Raw genomic sequence first — 20000 nt, forward strand, 5'->3', positions numbered from 1 at the left:
GCTTATAACCCTGTGGTATGTAGGCACGGATCTGAAGAAATGCCCCCTTTGTGGAGTACCTCTGTGAAGAGAGGCTGTTTAACAAGGCAAACTGCTGCACACTTATAGACCTCATTTGGAAACATCTGCAAGATTTTGATTAATTTATTTCAGGCATGTAATAGAGCCTGAGTATTTAGTCTGTCAACTCAATGTGCTACAGAAACAGAACATTTAAAAGAAATGCAGTATAATTTTTTTGTTAACAGACTTCACATGATGTTCATACCTCCCCATGTGTAGCTTTAGATTTTTTTAAGCCCAAAGTTATTTTGCCTTTGTACTTACTATCTTGCATCCTGTTCCCGTTACGAACTACATGCACTGACCACCGATCTAATTTATCATGCTGTATATAATAAAAAAGTTTTCATAAATACTGCAAATAATGAGGATGAACATTATAAAATTAACAGACAACGTAAATTATTTTGCTTAGCTCAATAAGATGTATTGTTTCTGGTATTCTGTGATAGTTCTGTGATAAAAGGACTTCAGCTACATATTCAGTCACCATCTCAAAGTACTGTAATAACACTGGTAACTGTTATGATTTGTGAAATATATGCATTTCTCCCTGATCCATATCAGAAAAAGTCTGTATTCATACTGTTTCACCGTTCACACTGTGAGAAACAATGAGAAGATCGTCCTTTTGAAATGGAGTCCAGATATTGCATCTCTTAAAAAGAAAAACAGCGATCCAAAGTAAAAGAAACATAGAATACAGCAATTAATAGTTAACTAGAATCATACCTCTCAACTATACAGATTTATGCAGAATGTCCAGATTTTTGCCTCATAGTTTTGATGTGTTCATCCTAAAATCTGTACCTTTCTGGCAAATAGCTGAGGACTGAAGTCATTAAATAATGACAAATATTTGAATTTAAAACTCCATATCCTTCATAAAATTCATTATTCTATCAACTTTCTAAGTTTGTAAGAGCAATATTTAAAATCTGTCCCCATTTGTCGCCCATCATTTTAGGCTTTCTCTACATTTTTGCTGTAAGAGGTTGAGATGCATGACTAGAATATGTAATGCATAAAAAAATATTTTATCTTATGATTAAGAAACATGTTTCAGGGCACCTGCCACTTCTCACAGAACTTTTTTTTCCTAAAACTATATTACAAGATGTTTAATTTATCACAGCTGATATCTGTGTATTACACACACACACACACACATACTGTATGCATGCATGTATGCTTTGTATATGTTTGTGGATATGTGCATACATTACATACATACATACATACATACAGATATTTCAAGCACATGCATTAATGTCCTTTGAGCCGACTAATATACTAAATGATCATATAATAAGTGTCCAGGCGGTTCATAAAAATATCTAAACTAATGTTTGCTTTAATGTAACTTGGTAGTCTGTTCCATGCATCATTTGCTCTCTCAGAGAACCAATTAGTACACTTCTCATTCCTATAAAATTTTCTGCATCAGTTGTCTGATGATTCAGTACTACTTTTTGATAACCCCAAACATTCCCAGAGGTAGTTGTCTCTAAATGCCCTATATACCTGAACAAGGTCTCCTCTTAAATATCTGTATGAGATGGTGCACAAATTCAGATGTTTTATTCTTTCATAATAACTTAAATTTTCACATCCATGGATGCCCTTGGTATATTTCTGCTGTACTCTTTCCAGTTACTCATGCTTGTTTTCTTATAGGGTTTCCATATTATTATTTCATACTCAGGTTTGGGTCTAATGTAACTAGCAAACAAAAACTTCATCATTTCTGATTTCCTAGACTTTATACATCTTTTTATGCCATCTACTGTTGTATAATTAAGCAATAACCCACGTCTGGGTGTGGGTAATGCTGGATTTACCCACGGTCGGTGCGGTGTGGTTTGGTCACGAGGGTGAAAAATACTTACTTTTCTCAAATAATGTCTTTGTATAATGCCTCCGTGTTGCCCTTCCACAGTTCTCCGCTATCCTTGGGCTTTTTCTGATGTACTGTGCATATGTATGGAACTTGTGTTCCCATGCTTACGCAGTACATCAGAGCTGTGCAGAGGAAGCAATGGAGAAAGCAAGATCTCCATTGCTTTTTTTTAAATTCAAACTAAAAAAAAAAAGTCAAAAGAAGGAATCAGGAGACGTTTTACTTTAGGGAGAGCTGGGATAGACGAAATGAAAGGATAAACGGGTACATTTCTTTAATTTTGCAGAACGTACCTGATTATCCTTTGATTGTTCTCTGTGCAACCTCTCTCATTTGCTTTAAGTTTCCAAATTTCTTTTTATATAAAAAAGTAAAGAAATTATGAGGAACACTAACAGGAAAAAGTCCAGGTGACCGGACATTTTCCCATTGGTATAGTCTCCGATTTACAACGGTCGCACTGCTGGGGCTGGCCAATCAGCGTGCTTGTTTCTTAATATTAATTGCCAGTCGTTCTATAATTATCATTACCTAATTGGTTGATATGATTAGAAAAACCCAAAGCTGGATCTAACCATACACCCAGGTCCTTAAACAAACCTACAGTTTGAATCACTGTGTGCTGTATTAAATATTCACCTTTCAATTTATGTGTCCCAAATCTCATATGCTTAGTTTTTGATGTATTTATCAGCATATTATTCTCCTGAGGCCAAAAAGTCAATTTAGTCAAGTTCTTTTACAGACATGTCTTCTGTAACACAAGTATTCAGTGTACCCAATTTCAAGTCATTTACATACTGACTGTATAACACCTCATATGAAAAAGATAAAGGCCTAGGTCAGACTCCTGTGGGACACCCTGACTGTAACCTCAAATTTCACCTGCCCAATTGTTGTATGATATTTGCCAAGTCCTGTTTGCAAGCCATGCAGCTATCCATTTTATCAAGGGTACCATCAGTCTCTAGTTGTTCTAATTTATCGATCAGTGTTTTGTGTATGACCCTGTGAAATGCTGAAGTTACATCTATATAAATTACATCACAGCACATTTTTCCTTCATAGCTGCTATTATATTGTTATAGAACATGTTATATGTGGTAATAGATCTGTTTTCACCATATGCATGCTGATAAATGGTTTCAAGACCCAGCCTATCCAGTTCTGAAAACAAATAACCAACATTATCTTCTCCATTATTTTTCCACAACATGAAAATAAACTTAAAAGCCTGTATGACTCTAGTTTTGTCCAACTTCCCTTTCCCTTGACAACAGCTTTAACAAGTGCATGTCTCCAATCTTGAGGAATTTCACTATATTTATACAACCTAGTAAATAATAGATATAATGACACTAAGTTCTTGATGAAGGTAACTGTTATTAATTCCATTTCCTCTTTATTTGGATCCAGTTTGCACAGTTCTTTTTCAACATAATCTAGTTTAATTTCAGTATCTGAGGTTACCTGGATGTCAGTAAGACAATGTATCACCCCCTTTGTGGAGCCAAACTGCTTTACATAAAATGTTTACAATATATCTATAATAATCTGTAGGGTCTCAGAATAAATTTTAAAATCTACAAGGAGTTTATTGATTTGTATGTCTGTACTGGTTTCTTGTTATGCTCAATATCTTTATATGAATTTTCTTCAAATCTTTATTGATCATGTCTCACACTATGTTTAACTTGTCTGTCCAGCTTGTATATTTCAGTTTTCAAAGTTGTAGTTCGACCTCTTTTCCATTTCTTATATTTTTGTGTCTCACCTTAATAAAGTAGGTTGTTCTGATGAAAATATATCTTGCTGATGTTGTGTGCCTAGATTCTGATTTTAAACATTTTATTTTTTGCATTCAAACAATTTTCTTCCAAAACTTTCCACATTTCTAGTTCAATTTTTTCCACTGAACACTTCAATTAGTTTTACGTAATGCCTGTTTTACTTTTATATAATCTGTAAGTAATCTTCTTTGCATCAGTTTATATTTCATTTTGGCAGAACAAAACCTTTATAACCCCATAATCACTGCATCAGTTTTCAGTCTGGCAGAACAAAACCTTCATAACCCCATAATCCCTGACATCAGTGGTAGTAAAACTTGACATGGCGTAACAGTAATTTCTTTAGGGAAACAAACAATGTCTAGTACTGTATGTACACAGGTGCTGCTGTATTTTATATATATATATATATATATATATATATATATATATATATATATATATATATATATATATAAATATATATATATATAAATATATCTATCTGTATATGTATATATGCATACACAAACACACAGGCCCACACACACACACACACACACACACACATAATATATATATATATATATATATATATATATATATATATATATATATATATAGCGCTCGTGCTATGTGCTAGCGCTCAAGCATGTCTGTGTGTATGCATCTACTTATGTATGCCAATAACTATAGACAAAAATTCATACATCACATGCACAAATATTTATTGCTTTGTCATTTTAAAAGAAGATCCATAAGATAAGATTAAAAGAGAAGGTGTAATTATGGAATTATGTTTTACTCACTGATGCATTTTTTTAATCTTCAGACTGTCCACATAGACTGAAGCATCTACTTAAAACTGTGAATGCATTTTATGTCCAGATGTTTTAAACACCTTCTTGTAGCCCTAGGCCACAGTTAAAATTTCTGACACACCATACAGAGTCCACAAATCCACACATGGCAAACAGTGACACATTTATCTCAAATTTGATGCTCACATTAATAAAATGATAAAATCCATTAATAAAACACTGAGCTCACTATATAGAATAATATCATTCCTTACCCCACCTGCTAGGACTGCCATCACCCGCTCCATCTGCACTCCATCCTCTTCTATGCTTACCCTATACTTGCCAAACTAAATAAAACTGAACTTAGCAGACTCTCTGTCTGCTACAATAGCATAGCTAGATTTGCCACTGGCCTGCCCTACAGAACACATCACTGCATAAACCTAAGAAATCTAGGTTGGCTAGAGCTGTGTAGACAGATTCAGTATAACCAACTTATTGTGGCTCATAAAGTACTTAGCCAACCTGACAATGCACCTGCTTTGAAAAACATCATCTGTCCCCACACCAACCTCAGACCACTTCACTCATCCAATAGACTTGCAGTACAAACCACCAAATCCAACAACTCAGCCGGTGACTCCATGTTTGCCAACTCTGAAGGCAAAACCTGGAACTTGCTACCTGCTGACATTACAATATACACTACCCTATCTCTATTCAAGAAAGCCCTCAAGCAGTACTTCAAGACTTAATGGCTATGCCCTTGCGATTAGCCTGACTAAATATTTGGTAACACTGGGGTACCATTATTATATTGTTGATGTATATCTACTGTACTGTAATTTAGTTTACCAGACGATAGGCATGTTAGATTATTTAACCTGCACTTTGAGTGGCTAATAGTCTGTGTTTAATTTGCTTGTAATTGTTTTTTAGTGTGTACTATGTCAATTTTGCCTGTATAACTTCCTTTGGAGGTTTTCTCTCTGGGCCTCCACTGAAAATGGACATGTATCCAGTCAGACTATCCTGGTTAACAAATGTAAAATAAAAATAAATAAAATAAATACATTTAGACTGTCATCAGTACCGTCTGTTTGCATAATCTTATGGGATACAATATGAATACTTTTGCTTCTTTGTACGTCTCTAGGTACAAAAGGTTACTAAGCTCGGTCTTTCCCCAATATTTTTAGTTTCCTGATAGCTGAGCATGCAACATATATGCTGTAATTCTATGCCATTTCCCAAGACAAAGCTTTTCGTAAATCACTCAAAACTGCAAGCTGCTAAAACAACACTCAAGATGAATTAGCAATAGAGTTGTTTTAATGAACCTGAAAATCTGGCATCTTAAAATATTTAAATGAGAAAATTTGTAGTTGAATTCTTCATCAAATTACAGATCTGTTCTAATTTGAATGTTGATGCTATTAAAATGACTGAAATATATTGCCTTAACATATTCATTTGATTTGATCTGGGCAACTGAAAAATGTTTCTGAAAAGTATGCATTAGTCTTGAGAAAATTTGCTTAAAGTTCAGAAGGTGGCAGCCTGAAAAAAACATAGTTTTCCTTATACAGTTTTTTTTTTAGCAGCAGTGATTTCTGAAGTTGCATTCATCCAATGTGACCTGCAAAAATTCATACATTGGTAAACTACTTCCGAAGCTCGAATATATGATTTACTTTTCACAGTACCAGAGTGAGTGACACAAATTTTACACGGCTCTTTTTTTACTAAATAAAATGGCATCAGTGTGTTTGTTCTGCTACTACCAGTGATAACGCCAGCAACAATGTGGCTATCTCTTCACTAAGGCCACTGTAGTCAACTTGAAATGGTCAGCCATCACACATGTAAACCTTGGATTTACTCCTACTATTAAAGATGAATAACCATAGCTGAAACATCTAAACACTAACATTAATCACACTCTCAAGTTATTACTATGAAAACAGTGTCACAATTTCTAAAGCAATAATGTTTGCATAGGGCAAGCCATCTTTGCCTCTGCTCCCCGGTTTGAATTTTTGCTCTAAACTTCTGATTTCTATATACAGTTAACTCTGAGATCACATTTATGTGACTTACATACTCCCATAAAGCAAACTCATTGCTGCTTTTGTTTCCTTGTATAAATATCTCCTTCTTATATTATGCAATGCTTATGTTAGATACAAGTTATTCTACTGTAGATAATGTCTGACTTGTTTTTGCTTAGTCTGTTTTAAGTATAATTTCATACTGTATATAATTTTCCAATTTTATTTAGAATTTAATGATTGTATAATATATGCAGCTTTTCTTTCAAGGGTTTTCTAAAGGTATCCTGATTATCCTGGTAAACAAAGACAAAATCAATTAAAGAAAGTAAAACAAATACATAGTAAAAAGAAAAAATGTTAAAAACAAGAATAAACTAGCCTTTGCCCTCTCTTCTCACTCCAGTATCACCTCCAAGAAACAGATCTGTATGTGTGTTAAACCAAGATCCAGTACACTGAAACACTGAGAATGTAAACATAAGCTCCTTCCTCTGTGATATGTCGTCTCATGATACACAGAGACATGGTCAGCTGTACTGCTCCTTCCTCTGTGATATGTTGTCTCATGATACGCAGAGACATGGTCAGCTGTACTGCTCCTTCCTCTGTGATATGTTGTCTCATGATACACAGAGACATGGTCAGCTGTACTGCTCCTTCCTCTGTGATATGTTGTCTCATGATACACAGAGACATGGTCAGCTGTACTGCTCCTTCCTCTGTGATATGTTGTCTCATGATACACAGAGACATGGTCAGCTGTACTGCTCCTTCCTCTGTGATATGTTGTCTCATGATACACAGAGACATGGTCAGCTGTACTGCTCCTTCCTCTGTGATATGTTGTCTCATGATACACAGAGACATGGTCAGCTGTACTGCTCCTTCCTCTGTGATATGTTGTCTCATGATACACAGAGACATGGTCAGCTGTACTGCCCCTATTACCCATTGCCTTCATATAACTACTTATTCTTCTGGAACTGAAAGAAGATTATCTGAAAATGGAACATCTGAATTATGCATTGCTTTTGTCTAACCACAACACTCTCCCTACTCGCATAAAGCAAAAACACTCTCTCCCTACTCGCATAAAGCAAAAACATTCAGAATTGTTATAGTTTTTACAACAGCTAGTTTTTATTAGGCAACTAAAAATATGCAATATATGTTTCTAATAAGCAAGTAAATAGCTTTTGCATCTTCTGACTTCTGGATTGTAAAATAATTTGCTGTAAGTATATAGCACCCAGGAGGATGTGCTGTAGTTTGGGAAACTGACTTGCCTGCCTGAAGGACCTTCAGTTGGATGTGGCTGACCAAAGTCCATTTGATGGTTTGCACTTTAACATTCCTCAGTGATACCACAGGGGAATGCAATCAGGTCACTGTAGATGTTTGAGACATGATCAGGAACTTCACCTTGAGAGTGGACTGAAGCAGTGTGATGCAAATGATGAAGCTTGGCGTCCATGTTGCGAACATATATCTATTTCGTTTTGACTGTAAAACATTCTTATATTTGTTTTTAATGCACCGAGCTTCATCTACTCTAATGACTACTGGTTCTAGAAAGTGTAGAAGCACAAAGAATTTTATGACTTTGAAAGCCATGAAACACTTAAAGCTAACACATCGGACATGGCCAGAAGCTTAGAGTATCACAGAATGACCAACACTTATAAAAACTGGAAAACACTTCAGTCTGACTTTTTTTTTTCTTTATGACAGTGAGAAGACCTTTACAACAATCAAAGCTATTTTAGCATCTCTCCACTATTCTGTGTTGGCAGCTGTGATGTTCTAGCATGAAACTAGAGCATAACAGCTCCGCAATACACATAACATATAGAGTTACGGCCAGGTCTCTGGTCTTAACCAAGTTGTTTTTGTTTGTAAAATGGATGTGAAGAAATTTACCTTGAGAGTGCAGCAAAATGAATCTCAGGTGGTGAATCTTGACATTCATGTTAAGAACACATGACAATTTATTAATGAAAGGCCGGACTTGATAATAATTCTTTGAAGTACTCGGAGCTTTAGCAGTTTAGATATACTACTAGTTAGAGTAAGGAAAAAGTGTAGTTGTATTGTGTTTCACAGCTACAAAAGCAGTGAAATACCTGGCATTTTGGCAAAGCCAATGGAAGGAAGCTAAGTGCCAATGATTAAAAGTCGTTCAACATTTCAATCTGCTGTACATTTTTGTGTGACAGCAAAGTGTCTAACAGCTTTTAAAGCGGGTTTGGTTTCCCGTTACTGTTCTGTGATGACTGGCAATGGCTGCTGTTAAGCTCTGGCACATGATTACATCAGGAAAATGTTTAATAAAACTGTATTTTTTCTGAATTTGGAGCACAGTTGTGGTGCTGCATATATGACAAAACTTGTTATGCAGCTCTTTAATGTCAGAGAGGTGCATAACAAACTCGTCTTTTTCTCAATTTTGAAGCATTATCAACATGCTGCATGTACTACAAACAGACTTACCATTTCAGTTTTCAAAACAATTGCATTACTATCATTTAAAAGTGTAAAGTAAAGTATTATAGATTATTTTAAGTGTAACCTTTGGAATTACAGTTCTGCTGTTTTCCCAAAGAATCATTATCTCCCAGATAACAGTGTTTTCATTCAAGTACTTGGTGAACGTGAAACGTATTGCTACATAAAGTTAGTGCTGCTCTGACATTCCGCTCACATGCTAGTTGTGCATACCAAACACATTGTATCAATTCAAACTATGTTAACTGCTATCCAGTTATATTATGCTTCATTGTAACAAATAAGCAGAGCTCTGATGATTACTCTAACTAGCAACATTATTAGTAGTGAAAATGCATTGCGTCACTAATACCTGTACCCTAAACTTCTTTATAGGTCATTATATTACTAAAAGTCAGAGGCTGCTTTTGTTGACACAGATTACATCAGTCTGATTGGTTGACAGATTTATTTTGTCACTGCACAATGCTTTAATTTATGATGCATATACACCATTGAAAAAAATGTTTTTTTTCATCTAAATAAGAGCCAGTGCTTAGTATCCCAATATTACTTCTCAGTTCCTTTAAGAATATTTCAAAGTCTGTGGTTTTACATCAGGGTTTTGCCTTACACAGCCCTGTTGTTGGAGTACTATCTCCACCCCTCAACTTATATAGAATAAATCCAATATTATACAACCACAACCAAAGTGAAATCACTAACATTTATGTTAAAGTCTAAAATTCATAGGTTGACTCTAGCATTAAATATAACATTCAATGATTGACAAATCATTCAGAAAAATTTGCACAGGTTGAAACCACTTCTTGACCATATGAATAGTAATATATAGATAGACAGATACATTGATAGGTAGATAGAGAGAACAGTAGATAAAAGAAGTGTGTGTGTGTGTGCGCACGCTTGTATGCGTGGGTTTGTGTATGTGTGCATGTATGTGTGTGCATCCGTGTGATTGTGTGTGCATGTGTGGGTTTATGCACGTGTGTGTGTGTGTGTGTGTGTGTGTGTGTGTGTGTGTGTGTGCACGCACTTGTGTATGCATGGGTTTGTGTGTGTGTTTGTGTGTGTGTGTGGGGGGTGTGAGCATGTGTGGGTGTGCGCACATGCGTGTATGCATGGGTTTGTGTGTGCATGCGTGTGTGTGTATCCGTGTGTGTGTGTGTGTCTGTGTGCATGCATGAGTTTGTGTTGTGTGTGTATGTGTGGGTTTATGCATGCATATGTGTGTGTGTGTGTGTGTGTGTGTGTGTGTGTGTGTGTGTGTGTGTGTGTGTGTGTCACAGAGACTCTAATACATGTGGCAGAGACTACCAGTTTATAAATGTTGCGGTTTTATTGAATACAAACAGATACAGGTTTTTTGCAAATAAACAAATGGAATGACAAAATAACTTAAAATACCTTTAAGCATAGTCCTTTACAGCATGTAGAGTCTTTCTCAGAAACCCTGTCTGAGCTTCTCAGCGCCTCTCTTTCTTTTAGTTTTGTTAAGCAGGAAAGATGTTCAGGTTCCTTCTAATGCCTTCCTGCAGGTCATTACTCTGCAGTGCTTTATCCTGAACTTCTGGTCTGGGCACAGAATTCCCCTCCACTTTTGCACACCCATGACTTGCTATATTACCCAAGATTCTTTGGGAACCTTCTCTATGAAATATAACAAGGTCCTCACCTTTTTTAAAATGGACATCTTTATTTAAAGAACAGTTTTATTTGTAAAAGAATTCCACAACACTTTTAGATACAATATTCACAACACCATTATTTTCATTCTTTATATCAGCTTAATTTCATTTTGACGTACCTCTTGATGATTGAAAATCAAAACACTCTATCACAGAAACATACTCCAAACACACTCGCACACATACAACACAAACTTCAGCAAAGCCCCACACATAAAACCCTGTTTTACACACATACACAGAAAAAAAGCTATATACACAAAAACACATTCATGGTATCCTAATACCAAATGCAACCACAAGCTGCAGGTACAGATGCACTCATTAAAAAAAAAACACAGCAAAATTGGATTTATGTGGGGGCCCTCACATGGCCTGAAATGGAGACTTTGACCTCATACTCTCTTCTTCATAGAGTCATAGATTCATAGACTGTTACTAAGCTAATGACCATGGGGGATTTCTAAGTTTAGTCAAGCTTTTCCGAAAAACTAATCATGTCCTGTATCCAAATAAGACAGTGAGGGCCAGATAGGTATAAGCTACCTCTGTCGATAATGTGCATTGGTGCCAGGCCCAGTTTAAATTTTTCATTCTCCATCCATGGTCTAGGTTGTGCTTAAACTGTATTATAAACAAACTCAGCTTCATATGGATGGGAAGCCTGTTCCATAGGAGGGGCAGTCTCTGAGACACATATCTGTCTCTCCAGCATGTTCTGTTTGAGTCACAGACAAAAGTCAGTTCCTTAGGCCTCTTATTTCTGGTACTGTTTTACTTATGAATATTATATATTATATATATGCTAAAGGCAGACCTACCATGAAGAAACAAAAACAGAAAAAAAAATGTATGTCAGCTACAAGAACAATAAAAAAAAGAAATCTTATTTATTTATTGGTTTTGTGCTTTTGTGGGACTAACACTTCTTCAGACCAAATGAGACGACAAAAAACACAGTCAATATAAATACAAAAAGTCAACCAACAAAAACAGTAAAAAGCATCATTAATATACAACCAATAATATAAGAAAAGCTAAATAAATCACCACTTCCCCTTCAAAACAGGCTTATGGGATAGGCTGGAGTTCAATCCAGGCATTCTATGTGCTTGAAAAGCTACAATCCACTTAAGCTCCACTGTCTCAATATAATTGCTAAAATCACCACCTCTTATACTTGGTGAAAGCAACTGCAAAACCCTAAAACTAAACATACTATGTTCTAGACAAGAAAAACCATGGCTTGCTAATGCATTAGACAATACACAATTATGAAACTATGTTCCAAAATGCATTCTGTAAATTGATGTGTGGTCTTCCCTACATAAAAACTGAAACATGTGCCGCAGGTGGTCAGATAAACTAAATTACTGCTCCTACATGTGGCAAAAAACATAGGCATGAAAACCCACGCAGAAACAGGATGGCTAAAAACCGTATCTGAAGAAATAATATTGCAAACTCTACAGCCAAGGCAGGGAAAGTACCTTCCCACCATGTACTACACTTTCAACACATGCATTCTGGGGGGGGGGGGGGGGGGGGCATAACAAAGCATCCTTCTGAGGGACAAATTGTTTTGAACTATAAATCGAAGTTCTCTCCTAATCAAATTATTGATCTTATTATCAGCCAACAAAATTGGCCAATTCTTCCTAACAGCCTCACAAAAATGCTGTACATTACTTGAATATGTAAACAGAAACCTGAGAGGACCATTTAAGTGCCTATGTGTGGTATGTACACTCCTCCTACTGTCACTAGAAAAAGAATGTGCCCTTCTATTACCCCTACAATGGTAATTGTACTTGAAAGAGGCAATTACCTCTCCCTTAGAATAACCTCTCCCCATAAAATCTAGAGAAAGTGCTAACCAATAAATAAATAAGATTTCTTTGTTTTATTGCTGTGATGGCTGACCTTTTTTTTTTTCTGTTTTTACTTATAAATATGCTGGACATTCATAAGTGTTGGGTTTGAAGACGACTTGTTAGCCAGACAGAAATTATCCCTCAGCAATCTATAGCAAACTGAGTAGAGATAAATGGTTTTAAGGCACTCTGCATGAGGCAAATTTGTTATGCCTTATATTCTTTTTGTAAGGAACCTCTGAGGTTGCTCTAGTTGCTACATACATCTGATAGGGAAAATACCAAACCGAGCATTGTACTATATGATTAGTCTGCTAAGGGCAGAGTACAGTGAGATAATGACCTTTTCAGACCTAGATGCCCTGCTCTTACTTCTAAATTGAGCAATATAAAAGGATCTCCTCACCACTGTGGCCACATGGTGGTCAAAGATAAGGTTATGCCTATGTGCATACCCAGATCTCTCCCCAGTGAGTCGAGTTTTAGGGACATATTATCAACATGGTAATTAGCAGGGATGGTTGACTTCCCAGAGACCATGGCTTTGGGACCATTTTCTAGTCATTGATAGACCTTCTTGAATAATGCTAGTGTCTTTAGGGAAGTCGATGATAACCCCCAGCTTGCAATCATCTGCAAACTTACTCAGCCATAAACCTTCAATGTTTGCTTCCACTTCAGAGAAATAGATACAAAAAAGGAGCCTACTAGTGACTAGCTTCTTGATGGAGGCAGCCTCACCTATTATGACCACCTGGGTCCTATCAGTGAACCAGCTGGCTATCCAGTGGGTGATAAAAGGGTTTATACCTAATTTATTGAGCTTGTCCATAATGCCTCCATGGAGTATTGTATCAAAAGCCTTAGCCAGGTCGAGTTAAGCTGTGTGCAGAGTCTTGCCCTCACCCAATGCTTTGGTGACCCTCTCGAAGAAGTCTAACAGATTTAGTAGGAATGCCCTTCCTTTAACAAAGTTAAACTGTGATGGGTTCAGCAATTGCAGGTTATGAATATCCTCATTTTTCATGTCCATTATGACTCTTTCCATGGCCTTACATATGAGGCAAATTAGACTTCTAGGCCTGTAGTTATTCAGATTGGTGGTTGGGCCTCCTTTACACAGGGGAAAGACTGTAGCCACTTTCCATTCTTTTGTCACAAAACCTACCTGTAGACTCAGGTTGAAAAGTGATTCAAGTGGACCACAGGTCATGTTTTATACTATTTAGAAGCATCCCAGGATGTTATCACAGAAAGTGCATTGATGACCTGTTCCCTAATAATGGTTGGGAAGATTGTAATATGTGACATTTCCTATGAACTAGTAGAGATGAAGTGGGAGGAAAAATTTGAGATGAACCTATCAGCCAAAATTTTGGCAATGGCCTAAGGTTCAGTGTGGGTGTTGCCATTTACAGTAAGTTCAGTGCACCGTTGCATAAGATCATAGGATAAAAGGAGGTTACTAGGCTAATGGCCCTGGGGGCCCTTACAAGCCTAGCCAAGAGTTTAGTCCCAAAAAGAAATCTTAGTCATCATATTTCCATTGAGGGTTATGGACATAGCTACAGAAAAAAAGTTGTGGCTGTTCTTTGACTGAGAAGCTAGTTTTCCTTCAAATTTAGCCTGTGAAGTATTAATTAACCCTCTTAGCTGCCTGTTTAGATTGGCCAGGGGGCTTATAGTATGTTAAGCTTTGTTCCTCCCACATTTGGCCAATTTTTCTTTTGTTGTATAATTGATTAGTATTATGATATCAGCCGGGTGACTTGTCTTTTGAGTTTGTCTAATTCTTAATGTGAATGGGCGCAACTTGTTCTATACAGCTATCAAGATATAGCTGTGCAGGGATTTTGTAAACAGCTCAGCATATGCTATTGTTTTTATTGGATTTGTGGGTGCTTGGATTGGCCAAGATGTCACTTGGTAGAGAGAGGTTAGCCTTGGAATAGTTCTTAAAGGTTTTTGGTTTCACTGGAGCGCCTGATTTAATTTTTATTTCAAGCAATACTGCCTTATTGTCAGATCTGATGACCAAGGACATTAAATTGAGTGAGGAACATCTCTCCCCTGTGATCATAAGTACAAGGTCAGGTATGTTTGTACCCCTAGTAGGAGAATAGACTGACTGTTCCAGAATGTTGATATTAATTAAGTTTAGGAATCACTGGGGTTCTGCATTAGAAGTGGTATAGGAATCCCAGTCTATAGAGATGTAGTTGAGATCCCCATGAATATCATATTGGGTTGAATGGTGAGGGACTCCAGTACATTGAGATAGGTAGTATGGGTTTCATGGGACATGGAGGGGGGCCTATAGGTTGCAAGGATATGGTATGAAACCCTGTTTATGGTGAGTTACACAAGTATGAGTTTCAGTGGGCCATACACTTTAAAGAGTCTAGATGTGAGGTTGGTTTTAATATAGACTGACACTCCTCTACTTTTAGCTCTATCTGGTGTATTAGCTGTGTGACTTCCCCACTCTTGGCCAGTAATCAAGAAGACTGAACCCTCACCACTGACACTGGAGAGGGATGTTAACTTGGAACAGAAGTGGATACACACAGTGTTTCCAGATGCAGACCTTTCTGCATCAAGTAAATTTCCATTAAGAGCACACAAGGAACATGCTGAGTCCATGGGCTTGTTCCACTCGATATCTGTCCAAATCCCCAATAAGACTCCCAACTGGCACAGTTCAGAGTTCAGTACTTAGGTGAGGTTCCAAGCAAAGTCATCCCACACCCTCTCTGTGAAACCAGTGCTTTGTGTCCCTGCTCCAAGCAGCTGACAGACACACTTTTGGAATTTAATTTGCACACACACACACACACACACACACACACACACACACACACACACACACACACACACACACACACACACACACACTCTCTCACACACTCACATGCACTCTCACACACACACACACACACACACATGCACTCTCACACACACAAACACGTACTCTCACACACACACACACACACACGCACACGCACACGCACACGCACACACACACACACACATGCACTCTCTCACACACACACACACACACACACACACACACACACACACACACACACACTCTTACACTCATACACACGCACTCATACCGTGGAAAAGTTGGCACAGATTCACCTGCTCTGCCCCCTTCTGCCCAGAATAGAAGGTAGTTATCACTGCCACCAGAACCACTGCCAGCTACTTTAAGGCTCTTACAAGGGAACACAGTTATACTGAGTGAAATTAATATTAATACAAATGGTAATGTTAACCGAACAGCAAGGCTTCAGGTGTAGCCAGAGCTGTCACCAAATAAATATATACACATACTCTCAAAGCTTAAATATTTTCTAAAAAGGACCAGCCACAATGAGAAGTTTAAATATATTTAATATTAAATAATACAAGAACATAAAATACTAAATATATGTTTACTGTAAACACCAGAGTTTCAATAACAGGAAATATTTAAAATAACACAGATGGAAAGTTTTACAGTTATAGAAAAACAGTATTTAACTACTCTTACTATATATTTCTGATTGACTAAAAGAATTACTGTTCCTACTTATTGAATAGAGTAAGGCAAGATGGGTGAGTGGTCCTTGTTTTCAGATCCAGGACAGAATACAGAATGTTCATAGGTTCATAGGTTCATAGGTTTATACTAGGCTATCTGCCCTAAGGCATTTATAAGCCTAGCCCAAATTATTGTGGCTTACGCCACCCCTTATATGAAAAAATACTGTGCCCATTAGTTTGTTGTGCCTCTGTCCAGCAGTGACCCAGAGATGATTCCCGGGGTAAACCTACGATCTCCCATCCACAGGTCTAGATTTCTCTTGAACAGAGTCAGCGAGGTGCTCTGCCTCACATGGACCGGGATTTTATTCCACAGCATAGGGAGTCTCTGAGTGATAAATCTATCCCTCCAGCACGCCCTATTTATATCCGTGCTAAGGTTTAAGTCGCTTGCTCTAGTGGTTTTGGTGGATTTGGATTTTTTGAGGTGGAGCATGTCCATTAATTCCGGGTTGGACATGGCCTTGTATGTCAGGCACATGTCACCTCTGAGCAGACGGTATGCGACTGAATAGAGCTGGAGTTTCTTCAATCTGGCAGCATATGACAAATTTTGGAGTCCTTTATCCTTTTGGTGAGGAACTTTTGTGGTCTCTCCAATTGCTGCAGATGTCGGGTGAGATACATCCCGAATGGGGCATTGTACTCGATCATTGGTCTGATAAGTGAAGAGTACAGGGGAACAATGACCTCACTAGATCTGGATGTGAATCCCTTCATGATCAGGTGGGCAATGTAGAAGGTCTTTCTAACCACTTTAGCAATGTGAGTGTCAAAAGAAAGGCCACTGTCAACCTGGGTCCCCAGGTCCCTGATAACCTCTTCTGTGCTTAGTGGATTGCCACCTATATGGTAGCTTGGGGTTACCTTGTTTTTCCCGAAGGGTATGACTATACATTTTTGGCGTTTAACTTCAGGCCATGGCTCTGGCACCAGCTATCTGTTTCCGTGAGTCCCTTCTGAAGGATATCAGTGTCCGATGCACTTTCCACTATGGCGCCCAGTTTGCAGTCATCTGCAAACTTTGTCAGCCAAAGTCCTCCCATGTTGGCCTGTACTTCTGAGAAGTAGATGCCAAACAATAGGGGGCCAAGGACCGAGCCCTGTGGGACACCACTTGTGACCGGCTTGGAGTCTGACACAGCGCCAGCAACTCTAACCCTGTGGGTTCTGTCCTTAAGCCAGTTTGCAACCAATCTTGTGACATATGGGTTTACATTTAAGCTGGTAAGTTTTTCTACAATACCCGAGTGGGGTATTGTGTCGAATGCTGCTGAGACTTCAGTCTCCTCTAATATTAAAACATTATTTCTGTAGAGAATGACATCACACACATCTGGTCATCTGACTCTGTCTCCCACACTATCCCCCATCACTAGAAACTACCAGGGTTGTAGCACCTATGTGTTACCATACACACAGTTAGAGCTTTGCTCAGATGTGATGCAACTCCTGGAAATCATAAAACCATAAATCCATTCCACTCTTCCTACATGATCTACCAACTATTCTCTAGCACAGACATTGCGTCTCTGTCTCCATTCAAAACTGTGGGAATTGCATCTTTATGGCTTAACCCAGAAAATAATTTAATTTCAAGAATATTTTACAAAGTCAGATGGATTAAGATTATACTCTTCACTCCCTGTATCTGCTGTTACAATGTATACATTTAAACAGTTACAATAATGCATGTACATTTCTTTTCATTCCAGTAGGGCACACTGTTGATACATTTTAACACAAGGAAACCTCACAAATACATTTTTAGCACAGGCATCTGTACCGATCAGTTTAATGTACAAATGACATATAATAATTTGCAAAATCTCAGCTAGCTGTGCTGGCATGTTATAAATCCACTGACCTATTTCTCCTGGCATGGCTGGCAGTACCTCCTATAATCACAAGTTGGTCTAAAGGTTTGAAAGCCATTTTAATCTTGCACTGCCAGATGCATCTCTACAAGTTTAAGCCATGTCTCTGTTACTACACTGATGTCTACAGTCTCCAGGGAAAATAAGGCCTGCAGGGACTGCAGTTTCTTGCTAAGACTTCTAACATTGACAAGTGCCACCTTCAGATATTCCTTCTTAGGTTCAGTTAAGTTGGGAAGGTTAGCAGTTTGACATTGCCTTAAAAGGTACTATGGGATGGAAAGGTTTTTGCCAATATACAAAAGCGTAGCGAGAATATGTACAGACTATCCTTGGTAAAGCAGCTTGGTCTGTCAGCCATGTTCTCCCAGGCCATCAGAAATTGTGCCCCCCCCCCCACACTTGGACTGACACCAGAAGCCAAGTCAGTTTTTAAAATTAATAATTTTCTGTTGGTAACTTGGCATCAGCCTTGGAGAAGGTAGTATGCTCCTCAGTGCTGGATGCATACCTGTCTGAGACACATAATCAGCGAGCTCAATAATGCCTCACTTTATGTAGTCAAGGGAGCTACATCTCGGGTCATTATTTATTTATTTTAGTTATTTATTTACATTTGTTTACTGGGAAACTCTGACTGGACGCAGGTCCTTTTTCAATGGATGCCCAGGGAGAAAAACTCCACATCATGTACATGATAAATACAGATACAGAGTTGCAGCAATAGTAACAACATTACAGGTTGTTGTCTTTAATACAATAACAAGATATTGATTATCAACAGTATATACAGTAAATGTTGCAAGTTAAAATAGTTTCTTGTCATTTATAATATTAGTAACAAAGTTGTCAGACAAGATGTTAAAATGTATAAAGACAACTAGCTAATTCTGACTGTGGTTAGTAGTGGTGGTAGTATAGTTGGGTTATGAGTCTAAGTGTGAGGGGTAAGGGTGAGGGTGTTATTCTGGATTAGAACAAGGACAAAGCCAGTGTAAATTTAAGTGGAATTGGAGGGCAGTCTTGAAAAGGCTGCTGTAAGGTAGAGTAGTTATAGAGGGTGGAAGATTGTTCCAAAGTTTAGATATGATACATGAAAATATGGCTTCTCCTGCTGAGTTTTTGGGTTTGATAACTGTGACTTGATTTTTGTTGCTTGATCTTAGGGGTCTAGTGGAGTGATAGGGTTGGAGAAGGATTTGAAGGGAAGGGATGTTAAGGGGGTGGTTAATAAGTTTATGACCGAGGATGAGTTGATTAAAGTGAAGGAGGTGTGGGAGTTCTAGACAGTTTAGTTCTTTAAGGGAGATACAATAATGGCTGTGGTAGGAGGTTCCAGTGGAAAATTTAGCAATTTTGTTGTAACAAGCATCCAGCTTGTGTAGGTCTGTCTGTCTAAGGTTGGTAAGTATGGGGGGTGCATAGAGTTGGGTGGAGATTAGCTGGGAATTGGCTATGGAGATTCTATCCGCCTTGGTTAGGAATTGGCGGCTTAGATATAATGCTCCAAGTTTCTTGTGAACTTTTTTTATTGTGAGAGATATGTGGGTGTCAAATCTAAGTTTGTAGTCTGTTTCCACACCAAGTAATTTTGTGCGTTCTGATGGAGAGATGATGGTATTGTCTTTGGTGAGAATGTTGACGTGGGGGTGTTTTGGGTGGCTTTGTAAGGTTGGAACAGGAGAAGAGTTGTCTTACTTGGATTGAGTAGGAGCTGAGCATTGGATAGACAGCTTTCTACAGAAGAGAATGATTCCTGTGTGATTTGTTGTAGTTCAGGTAGAGTGGTGGCAGAGCAGATGAGAGTAGAGTCATCTGCATACTGTGTAAGAGAGGCTTGTGTGGTGGCAGTATGTAGGTTGTTAGTGAAAAGTGA

This window comes from Protopterus annectens, chromosome 8.part1, assembly GCF_019279795.1.
Source record: "Protopterus annectens isolate FY-2018-M chromosome 8.part1, PAN1.0, whole genome shotgun sequence".
Taxonomy (NCBI): domain Eukaryota; kingdom Metazoa; phylum Chordata; order Ceratodontiformes; family Protopteridae; genus Protopterus; species Protopterus annectens.